This window comes from Amblyomma maculatum, chromosome 6 (assembly GCF_055883805.1).
Source record: "Amblyomma maculatum isolate TAMU_Amacu chromosome 6, ASM5588380v1, whole genome shotgun sequence".
Taxonomy (NCBI): Eukaryota; Metazoa; Arthropoda; class Arachnida; order Ixodida; family Ixodidae; genus Amblyomma; species Amblyomma maculatum.
Window position 1 is genome coordinate 158,569,653 of NC_139349.1, and position 11,910 is coordinate 158,581,562.

Sequence of the window (11,910 nt, forward strand, 5' to 3'; positions counted from 1 at the left end):
AGTGCCAGTCTCAAAAGTGCAAATGTGAACTGCAGTGAGCTAATCACTAGGGGTGTGCGAATACTTGGAAATCCAAAAACAAATCAAAATTACCAAATTATTTGATTCATAAATTGAATACTTGCAGAACAATCGATATATTTTGCGACAGGCTTGATGCTGGTGCAGGGAGGATTTATAAATTACGTGAATTATTACAGGACTATAAACAACAGAAGCACCCTGTGGTTTTAATTTCTCTGGACTTTAAAGGTGCATTTGATAGTGTTTGGCACCCTTTAATCTTGCGTTTTCTAAGGCAGCATCGATGTCCAAAAAATATATATTCCCTTATAGCTTCCTTCTTAGATGACCGGCATTTAACATATCAATCTCCTTCTTGTTCTATTTCGGCTCCTTCTACTCTTGGTAGTCCGCAAGGTTCACCTCTTTCCCCATTACTTTGGAACATTGTCCTTTATGACCTCCTAAATATATCTCTCACTTCCCCAATTCACATTCAGGCATATGCCGACGACACCATTATCCTTGTACCTGGTAAGACAAGTCGCGAGTTATCTACAAGGGCAACCAGCGTTCTGACTTTAGTCCAGCAATGGTGCACCGAAAATCGTGTTCAGTTAAACGCACAAAAATGCTCTTGTGTTTTATTTCATGATGGAGTACCAGCATTACATAAGCGTAAACCCACCATCCGTCTTGGAACTCACAGCCTTAAGTGCGAGCCAACTATCAAATTATTAGGGGTCGTTTTTGATTCGTACCTTACCTTTATTCCCCATGTAAATCACTTGCAAACTAAAACTTTGACCTCTACCTCTAAGCTCCTTAATTGGTTTAATATACACTTTCGCGTTTCACCTTCTCGTTTGCGTCAAATTTATCACCAAGTCATTCTCTTCTCGATTACGTATGCTGCCCCTGCATGGTGGTATCACTGTCCTCTTTCTAGACTAAGAGATCTCGTCCTATCACTACAGCGAATACCACTCCTCGCTCTTACTGGCGCCTACGCTACCACGCGAACAGCCGCACTTTGCGTGCTTGCAAATGTTGTTCCGCTGCCTATTCATCTAGACCAGTTATGTGCCGAGTTCAAGCTTTTTACACTCCGGCAACCTATAGTTTATGGCAACGTTACATACAACCCTTCTGAAATACAGCCATTGTTCAATCCCTGGGCTGATCATCCCTCAATCAAGTTTAAAGTTCATTTTATTAAACTCACCTACCAGGAAGCCATGTTTTGTTCTTCCCAACGGGCACTGCATATCTATACTGATGGGTCCTTCTCACTTCACTCCGCGGGCGCAGCTTTTGTAGTACTTAACTCAACCCAAAACATACTATTTGTTCATCGCCTTTCTTTGCAGCCACCTTCCAATGCGTATGAAGCGGAACTTGTAGCCTTTAATTCTGCGGTTGAATATGCTCTTAACAACACTCCCACTACGCCTATTCATTTCTATACAGATTCTCTGCTCTCTGCCATCTCTTCAGTAATTCGTTTAACCCCACAATTCTTACCATTAAAAAGAACCTGTCGCGCTTATCGTCTCTCGCTCAATTCATGTTATTCCATATCCGGGGCCACTCCGGCATTTATGGCAATGAGTTGGCCGACCAAGCAGCTGGTAGCACATGCCGGTACGGCCGTTTACATCCTTCTACCCTTTCAAGACGTTATGTTCGTTCACGCTTACATCGTTCTTCCTTTGTTTGTGGAGTACATATTGGCGCGAAAATAATGGCGGCACAGAATTATTTAATTGGATACCCGATACCCTCAATATACCACGCATTTGTCCGCCCCGTAATGCGATTACAGCTCTAATTACAGGGCATGGCAGAGTTGCTTTTTATTTTAAAAAAGTACGTCTATCCTCCTCTTCACTTTGTTCCTGTGGCAAGATGTGTAATGACGTCCGCCACTACTTCCAAGACTGCTCCCTTACTGCTCCTTTTGTTTCTCGCCTGAAGTCTTTTTGCTCATCAGATATAACAAAGTCTCAATACCCGACGTTGCTTCGGAATTCTGTCGCTTGTGCAATTTTAATTCAAATGGTTAAACACATAAGTAGCACTATACCTGACTATTGTCGCTGGCATCATTCTGTTAAGTAAACTATTTGCTTGTTATTTCGCATTCTTTAAATTATATGCCGCAGGGTTTATTTTTCTACTTATCTCCTCTGAAAGGTTACCTATGCTTTTTCTTTTTCTCTTTATTTCTGTCCTAATAAATTATATATATATATATATATATATATATATATATATATATATATATTCTTTTCGAAACTTGCGTTCCAATTATGTACGTAATCATTTAGAGTTGATTTCCTTTTCTTTTCTCTCTAATATTTTCCTTGAATTCTTTGTTGTTCATCTCAGGTACCCTTTATCTCTCTCCCTCTTTTTTTTTTTCTGGCTGCCTTATTACTTGGGTGCAATTTTGACCTGTTTCCTGTTGTGGCGTGCACGCTGCTGCTGCCAACAGTCCATCCCTGGCTCTACAAGCACCAGTGGATTTCCGTTAGATCCGTACTGTACTTGAGACCGGGGATGAGGGACTCCTCGGAGTTTCCTGCCGACCCCCAACCACGCTCAGTACAGAGGAGGAAGATTGCTCTTCCTTTCAGCCTGTCTGATACGGACACGCCCACGTGCCTGCATGGAGGCGCCTATGGCTGTAGTGCGCAGGCCACACATGCCTACTGGATTACGTTTCTACGTGTCCATTGGTATTTCGTCGTGGCGTGCCCTTCGATGCCGCCAACTCTCCATCTTGGTTTTTACAAGCACCAGCGGACGACCTGCTGATCCTGTGCTTGAGCCTGATGGTGGTGGGGGCGAGGGTCTCGTCGGAGGGTCCTGAAGACCCCCTACCACGCTCTGCACAGGGGAGGGCTCCGTGCTCCTGTGTTGAGCAGAGTGCTTAAGGCATGCCTTTCAGTTTTCCTGGATGTGCCCGTGACTGCAGGCACTCTTGCCTACAGAGCCAGGTCCGTATGGGCAGCATGCATACTGCTATGAAATGAGTAGAGTTATTTTTTTTTATTTTCTTGTTCCTCTGTGATATCTGACACTTTACTTATTTTGCCTTTTCTGCTGCGGTTGTCACACGAGTCCGGTATAGTGGTGCAGTAATTTTTTTTTATATGAATCTTCCTCCATCGTTTCTCTTACCCGTGCATTTTGCGGTTAATATAATCTGGCATAGTGACGGACGTCTTTTCGCATCAGACTAGATTTAATAGTTTTTTTTTCTCTTAATGTTTTGTCTAGGTTTGCCATTCTTTCTCATCCCCTACCTTTTGTCTGTGGTGTCGGAAGTTAATTTTTTTTCTTTTGCTTGATTCTTCTATTCCTAAAATCAATATTTTCTCTCTTTAATTTGTGGACCAACGATTACAATGCCGTAGGAGACAGCAATTCTCTATTGTTCTCCCGATTTTTATTTCTTTGTTGGGGACTGTCCTGTTTACTTTTCTACCCCAGTCTCTCTTTTTTATGCTTTGAGTTTCGTACGTGTGCCTCAGATTTGCTGAAGGACGGGGGGGATATCGTGCTAGAAAAACTGGCCACCCTGTATACGCAGTGCCTGGTGTCATCGACGGTACCGGAAGCATGGAAGAATGCAAACATTATCCTCATTCACAAGAAAGGGGACTCTAAGGACCTTAAAAATTACAGACCAATCAGCTTACTGTCTGTTACGTATAAGGTATTTACTAAGGTAATCGCTAATAGAATCAGGACAACCTTAGACTGCAATCAAGCAAAGGATCAAGCAGGGTTTCGGAAACGGTACTCTACTATCGATCATATCCATACCATCAATCAGGTGATAGAAAAATGCTCGGAATATAACCAGCCCTTATACATAGCATTCATTGATTACGAAAAAGCATTTGACTCAGTTGAAACTTCGGCGGTGATGCAGGCATTGCGAAATCAGGGGGTAGACGAGCCGTACGTGAAAGTGCTGGAAGATATATATATAGTGGCTGCACAGCAACCATAGTTCTACATAAAGAAAGCAACAAAATTCCCATAAAGAAAGGTGTTAGGCAAGGAGACACAATCTCCCCAGTACTATTCACAGCATGTTTAGAGGAAGTATTCAGAGACTTGGAATGGGAGCAGTTAGGGATAAGGGTAGATGGAGAATACCTCAGTAATCTGCGATTTGCTGATGACATTGCCTTGCTAAGCAACTCGGGGGATGAACTGCAAATAATGATTGATGACCTAGACAGGAAAAGTAGAAAGGTAGGCTTGAAAATCAATATGCAGAAGACTAAGGTAATGTTCAACAGCCTCGGGAAGGAACAGGAGTTTACATTAGGTAGCGAAATACTGGAAGTAGTAGGCGAATATATCTACTTAGGACAGGTAGTAACCGCAGATCCGGATCATGAAAAGGAAATAACAAGAAGAATAAGATTGGGATGGAGCGCGTTTGGCAAGCACTCGCAGATTATGACTAGCAGCTTACCGGTATCGCTCAAGAGGAAAGTATACAACAGTTGCATCTTGCCTGTACTCACCTATGGGGCTGAAACGTGGAGGCTAACCAAGAGAGTTCTACATAAGTTGAGGACAACCCAGAGGGCTATGGAACGAAAAATGGTAGGGGTAACATTAAGAGATAGAAAGCGTGCAGAGTGGGTCAGAGAAATAACTCAAGTTAACGACATTCTAGTGGAAATTAAGAAGAAGAAATGGACATGGGCAGGACATGTAGTGCGAAGAGAGGATAACCGATGGTCGCTGAGGGTAACAAACTGGATTCCAAGGGAAGGAAAGCGTAGCAGGGGGCGGCAGAAAGTTAGGTGGGCGGATGAGATTAAGAAGTTCGCAGGGGTCAAGTGGATGCAGCTAGCACAGAACCGGGTTAAGTGGAGAGATATGGGAGAGGCCTTCGCCCTGCAGTGGGTATAATCAGGCTGATGATGATGATGATGATGATGACGTGTGCCTCTCTCCAAGTACTGTTATTTGTCATTTTGTGTGACGGTGGTTTTGCTGCTGTTCTCTTATTTTCTGGTTCTGGTTTGTGTTTTGTTTCACTTGCAGGTCTGGATGCTACCTTCTGGGGTTTTCCTTTTATTCTTCTTAAACCAGCGTGGACCACCTTTCGACATGGACCTCCTTTTTTTTTTTTAAAACCTTCTATCGCTTTTAAAAAGTGTTTTTTTTTTTTATCTCGAGCTGCTGCTCGTTTTTATTTATTTTTAATTGGTTTAAGTCTGGCAAAGCTTTTGCTGGTCCGGGCTCCCCCTCAATTTTTTTATGTTTTTTTTTTTTCTCAGTTCGAGGGTACGAATAAAATGGTAAAAAAATGGTAAAGAGTCTATGTCCCAAATAACTTTGCCGATGGGTAAGCGATCCGTTTAGACATCGGACAATAATAAGCCCGTCTCGCGCGGCAAAAGCCCCATTATGTGGTTCTTGTTTTCTTTAGCCTCTTGATTTAAAAAATCTGTTAAAAGCAGTAACAAAGAAATGTAGTGCGAACATTGCAAAAAAAAAAAAAAGGAATGCCCTGCTGCGCATTGCTGCTGTACCCCAAGCTCAAAGTGAGAGCCAAGATGAACATGAACCACCTTTGCAGGCTGCGAGGTTGTTCGCAGCTGGGATTGGCCCCCCAGGGGCGACTATCATCTACAATCACCGGCCGGAACATCCTTGCTCGCGTCCATCTCTCACCTCCCGGTCACTGCTCTACACAACATACAATTCCTCCTGCGATATTAAGGTGCAGTCCTTGCCTAAGAATATGCACCTAGAGCACCATGTCGCTCGCCGCAAGGCACGCGCAGAAGCTCTTCACAAACACTATGGCTTCTAGCCAGAGACCGTTTACGTAGATGCTGCCTCATGCCTCTCCCGCCCTGCGTTCGCCCTCAGCGCTGTCTCCAATCTCTAACTGGTCGCAGCCGGTACAAATTTTTCCTCCACTTCCCTGGAGGCGGAGGAGGCAGCGGTTGCCATCACCATAGCTACTGCCCGAGACACCACCATCTTTAGCGACTCTAAATCCGCCGTACGGAACTTCGCTCGCGGTCAGATCTTTGGGCCAGCATTCCGGTTCCTCGCCTCCCTCCCCCCACCCGAACACCCTATTCAATTAATATGGGTGCCCGCTCATACAGGTCACCCAGGAAACAAAGCAGCTCACTCCTTTGCTCGAAGATACGTCAGCCGAGCAGGGACTGCCACCGCCTGGGGAGATGCTCGCGAGCGCATGGTATCCTATCGCAAAATCTCACTCCATTACCGTGATCAACGAACCAACTACCCACCTCCTCATATATATCTGACTAAGCTACAACAGGTGACGTGGCGCCTGCTTCAGTCCCGTACATTCCCATCCCTGCTTTCATAGCTTTGATCCATCCAGGGTGTTCTCGCCGCAGTGCACCCTGTGTTGGGCACCTAAAGCTGATTTTGAACACATCATAATCAAATGCTCGGAATTCCATCCTTCAGCCACTCGGTAACTCTCCGACCTCGAGCGATGGGAGGCTGCGGTATCCAGCTCTGATCCGGCCGTTCAAAAGCGGCTGACGGACTGGGCTTTGGGTGTCGCTGGGAAGCACCAGCTTCCGGCCACATCACGCAGCCAAGAGCCGACCCATCATTAGGAGGTAATCACTTAAGGCTCCCAACATTGTATAAAGTTTTTCACCACCACCACCTCGTGCAGACAGAAGAGAGAAAGTAGAGAAGAAAGAAAAAGAAGAGGAAGAGAAAGACGCGCACCGCAACAGCCGCCGTCTACCACCTAAGCTGTGGTGGGTGCAATAACGGCCTGCAACACATAAATATTCAGTGGCTGGCTATCCCCCGCCGGAAGCGAAGTTGACCTACCGTCCAAGCCCCGCAGGGCTAGTAACAGCTACCCTTCACCGCCTCTTCAAGTAGAAGTTGTACGCTCCAATCGAAAACACTCGCTGGCTACGCACGTCATTTTGGTGACACGAGTGAACGTAAAGCAGAAATATACCTTGCATTCATGCGCCGTGCTCATGCAAGTTCTTTACGTACACTTCTTCGCGATGCCATGTGCTTAGGAAGCACCAAAGAGAGGCACGGGCATGGAGGCTTATTCAGGAAAAGAGGAATGAAATTTCGTTTACCTGCTGTGTGGGGAATATTCGCTTGTTTATCCTAGTATGGTTATACAGCATTTGTAACTGACACCTGCGTTCTGGAGTGCATTGTCCTGTTAAAAATTGCGAAGATGTAATACGGCTGCAGTCCTCTTTCCCGAGTCATTTGTTGAGGAAACACGGCTTTAGGTCAAACATTACTCAGCCAGTCCCATCCAGCGCTGTTCATGTGCTCCAACTATCGGTTCTTTATGCGTGTGCTACGTCTGAAGGTGCATTTGCCAGCCACATGGCTCCCCTTGATGACAGTGAGATAAGAGGGCTTGCAGCACCTGCTATACATGCATCACATCAGGGATTGACTCAGCTGATCATGGAAAATAGAGCCAAACTTGCACTACTAAAGCTTTTTTATCAGTTGCTGCATAACCAACTTAATCTTGATAAATTTAAGTATATCATGATACCAGAGGCGAATCGACTAGGCATAAACATACTGAAATACTAAAAGAATACTCTTTCCGCACTGACTGCCAGAAATAATCCTTTTTCCCCCTTGCAGTAAGAGAGTGGAAAACATTCGTCATCACATCACTAGTAGTACATCACCGAATGCGTTTCCAAAACTTGTTGAAAATCATCCCTTGTCATTAATTATCACATATACCAAATGTCAGCCTAAGTAACTTCATGTTTAATGCGACAATTCTTGGTCATACAATTGTTTCTACGTGATGATATTTGTGACATGCCTAACTTATCAGTTTTATCATGTTTGTCAGGCGTCGGTGATCTCTTTTTTATAACTTGGTAATTGGAGTGCGACCCTGGTATTCCACTCACCTTTTAAGCTCCTTTTAAGACTATGCATTCTGCATCTTTCATTTTTATTACTGTAGTGTTTTTCACCCTGATATGCTTTGTATTAAATGCCATTCCTGATAAAATCCCCAGTAGATTGACAGCATGTATAAATAAATAAATAAATAAATAAATAAATAAATAAATAAATAAATAAATAAATAAATAAATAAATAAATAAATAAATAAATAAATAAATAAATAAATAAATAAATAAATAAATAAATAAATAAATAAATAAATAAATAAATAAATAAATAAATAAATAAATAAAGTTATTGTTGCTGCCCGTCGAAGTGTTGCACGCGCCTAGAGACGCGCCACAGAGGAAGCCCAAATGCAGGTGTTATCGGCGTACAATGATATCTGGACGGTGGAAGGCAGGTTCTCTGGGAGGGCGATGAGTGTTATATTAAACAAAATAGTGTTGAGCACACCAGCCTGGGGCACACTATGGTGGGTATATTACGCTGGGGTCGAGCCACTTTCACACTGAATAAAAAACGTACTTCTTGTCAGATAATTCTCTATTCACGCAAACATCCTATCACCGATGCCCACATTTTCCATCGCATCAAAAATGGCTTTATGGCCCAGGCTGTCGTAGCCACCTTTGACATCAAGAAAGAGTTCCACAGACAGACGTTTCATTCGTTTCTGTTGTCGAACCATGGACATGAGGCCAAGGAAATTTTCAATAGATGAGCGACCCCGCCGAAAGCCGGCCATTGCTTTCGGCTATATTGTATAGTGCTTGAGGTACCAACCAAGGCGCGTCAAAACCATTATTTCCATGCAGATAGGAATGTACTACTTCCCTGCTACCTGATATTGTCTACGTTAATTTCCTAATAATTTTTATTTTTATGTCATTTAAGGTATAGGGGTTATATACTGACGCGCCGTGCGCGGTGCATTGTGGGCAATTTCGGGGCAGTCGGTCATTTTTGTGTCCTCCGGTGAGCATACAGGGTCGAGGATTATCGTGCGGTCTCGCGCATTCGTCGCTATGGTTTATTGCGCTGTCATCGGCTGAAATAGCCTGACACTGAGTAGGCAACAGAAGCTGAAGAGCTGTGCGAAAGACATTAGCTTTTTTAAGGCTCCCAAAGTGCGTACGAAAGAGTGCGAACGAGCAAATACGCTTTCCGAAGTGCGACGTCGCTTATGGCTGGCGCTGCTCAACCGCGCAGATATCACGAATCCTGACAAATGGCGGATCTACTCACGGCGCTTTGTATCAGGTATGTAAACAAATACTGCCAACCTCAAGCGCTGAACTTTCCATGGACAAAGAAAAGCACAGAATATAGCGAATGCATCCTTTCAGCCAAGAAAAGAACACACGGGGCGAAGGAGACAGACGCTGGACGAACGCTGAAGCTTCAGCGTTCGTCCCGTGTCTCCTTTCTTCGTCCTTTGTGTGTGTGTGTGTGCGTGTGTGCGTGTGCGTGTGCATGCGTGCGTGTGGTTTTGCGCTGAAAATATGCATTCGTCGTACCAAGACTAACAAACCAATCTTTAAGCCACGTTAACGGAATGTAATGGGTAGCACGTAGCGCAAAGTCGATCGGTGCCTGTTTCAAAATGCTTGACAGAGGGCATGCCTCGCTCATTAAAATGGTTCAAACAGTGCTTCATAGTCGCTCAATTAACAGCTGGTGTTTCGCAAATTGTATATAAATCTAACATATATGTGTCTGCTCTGCATGAACGAAAATTTTCGCGCAGGCTCGCCCGCTGTCCTCTTCGATGTGTGCAATCCGGACTGGGCTCCTTCACTACATCTTGGCTATGACGCAAAACCTGCCAACGAGAGCAGATACAAACAGCTGAAGACGCGGCGAACTCTGCGCGAGCAGGTAGCTCCATCTGGTAAATCAATTAGATGCCTGCATTATGTGTAAAAAGGTGTTCTTGTTGCGATAACACTTTTCTGTTTTTATTTTCTCAGATGAACCAATGAATGCATCAGTCGAGGCACCTGTGGTAGTAGAACCTGCAACCTCAGAACCCGGTATGCACTGTTTACAATATGGTCTGCACTGCCACTCACACTCCATACCTTACCTAACTAGAAGTACCATTGATTGTATGTGCGCTTACAGCTTGCCATTAGCAGTGTTATGTACATATTTTGGCAGCATTTGAACGAAAAGCTGATGTTGAAAACTTCAACCTGTCTAATTTTTGCTTAATTATGCATTTATTGTTTTAATTTTGTGTTTTCCTTTATACAGATGTAATGGACCAACAATATGAAGCAGCTGCAGCGATAGATCAGCCAGTGCTTCTCTTGAAACCTGGTATGTGTTTTCTCCGCATTGCCTGCAATTTTAGTTAAGTGTCACTGATTGTGATGTTATGATTACATTCGAGGTATTGACAGCTATAATGTCAAAAGTTTGGAGCCAAAGGGGTTAGGTTCAAAGTGTGCTTCTGGGCTTATGTAACATAGCTTAAAGTTTCAGAGGACTCGGGATGTTAATTAGTTCCTCTAACTGACAAATATGAAATATTGTGAGTGCATAACGAGCTGTACAGCAAGACTTAGAATGAAACTTCCTGAGATCTTCGATTTTGACAGAGGGTGTGCATACACAGGTAGTACTCAGACAAGGCAGTAATTTTTTCAACTTAATCTTTGCACTAGCCTTGAAACGTCAGGGAAGTATGGGTTTCTGTGATTTAATTTCCTGTCCTTATTTTTTTTGTCTCTTGTAGGTACAGGTTGCCAAACGGACATGACGGCTGCATACATCCAGAAGCTTGAAGAAGAAATCATCAATCTTCGAAATGAGCTACAGAATCCAAAGGAGAACTTCGCAGCAACAAGATTTTCTGAAGATTGTCTTTATGACAATGATGAGAAAGTTGCATTCTACACAGGGCTACCAACTTTTCTGATGCTTTGCTCATTGTTCAATATTCTCAAAGACCATGCGGCACATTCCTCTAGAAATCTACTCTCGCAGTTTGAAGAAATGGTGATGTTGCTCATGAGAATGAGGCTAGGTCTCCGTACACAGGACCTCGCTTATCGCTTCAACGTATCACTGCATCAAGAATATGTGAAAAGTGGCTCGATGTCTGCTATGACCGGTTAGCTGTACTTGTACGCTAGCCAGAAAAAAAGGATACTGTAAAGACAATGCCAACAGCATTCATGGAAAATTTTGGTCTGAAAGTGAGAGCGATACTGGATTGTTTTGAGGATTTTATAGAAAAGCCAAGTTCCCTGCTGCCTAGAGCTGAGACATGGTCGTAATATAAGCATCATAGCACGGTTAAATTCCTACTGGAAATCTGCCCGCTAGGCATGGTCACATTTATTTCCTAAGCATTTGATGGCCGAGCAATTGATAAAACGATAACAAAGGAAAGTGGTATTTTGCAGTTTTTAGACAGATGAGATGTTGTGTTAGCAGACAGAGTTTTTAATTTGCTGAGAGTGTCGGAGTGTGCTTTGCCACACTAGCTGTGCCTGCATTTACAAAAGGCAAGCAGCAGCTGTGGAGGGCTGAAGTTGTGCTGTGCATTCACCAACCTATGAAATTCGGTTGTCCCATTCGAATAGTGCGGCAACTTCCTGTTGTGGTGGGCACCTGTATGCATGTGCTGGTCTTTTTTCCAGACATTGAAATAAGGAGGGGGGTTAGGGGGGGAGTCATTTATGGTAGAGGAGACACAGTAACCATTCATGATTTTTTAAAATTCGGTCTTTGATTCTGAATCCATGTTTAACACTGTACACAGACATGGAAAGTTCGTCATGGAGCTTTGATACCAGTCATGACGATTCCCATGACACTGACACATATGTGTAACGTTGAGAGGAAGCGTGCAGAGCGGGTCAGAAAAATAAATCAAGTTAATGACATTCTAGTGCAATTCAAGAAGAAATGGGCAGGGCATGTAGTGCGAAGAC

At 43.8% G+C, this 11,910-nt stretch overlaps 1 pseudogene; it reads left to right on the forward strand.

The window, feature by feature from the left end:
- Positions 1 to 10,726: 10,726 nt before the first annotated feature.
- LOC146187263 (uncharacterized) lies at positions 10,727 to 11,623 on the forward strand (annotated as a pseudogene).
- Positions 11,624 to 11,910: the final 287 nt, after the last annotated feature.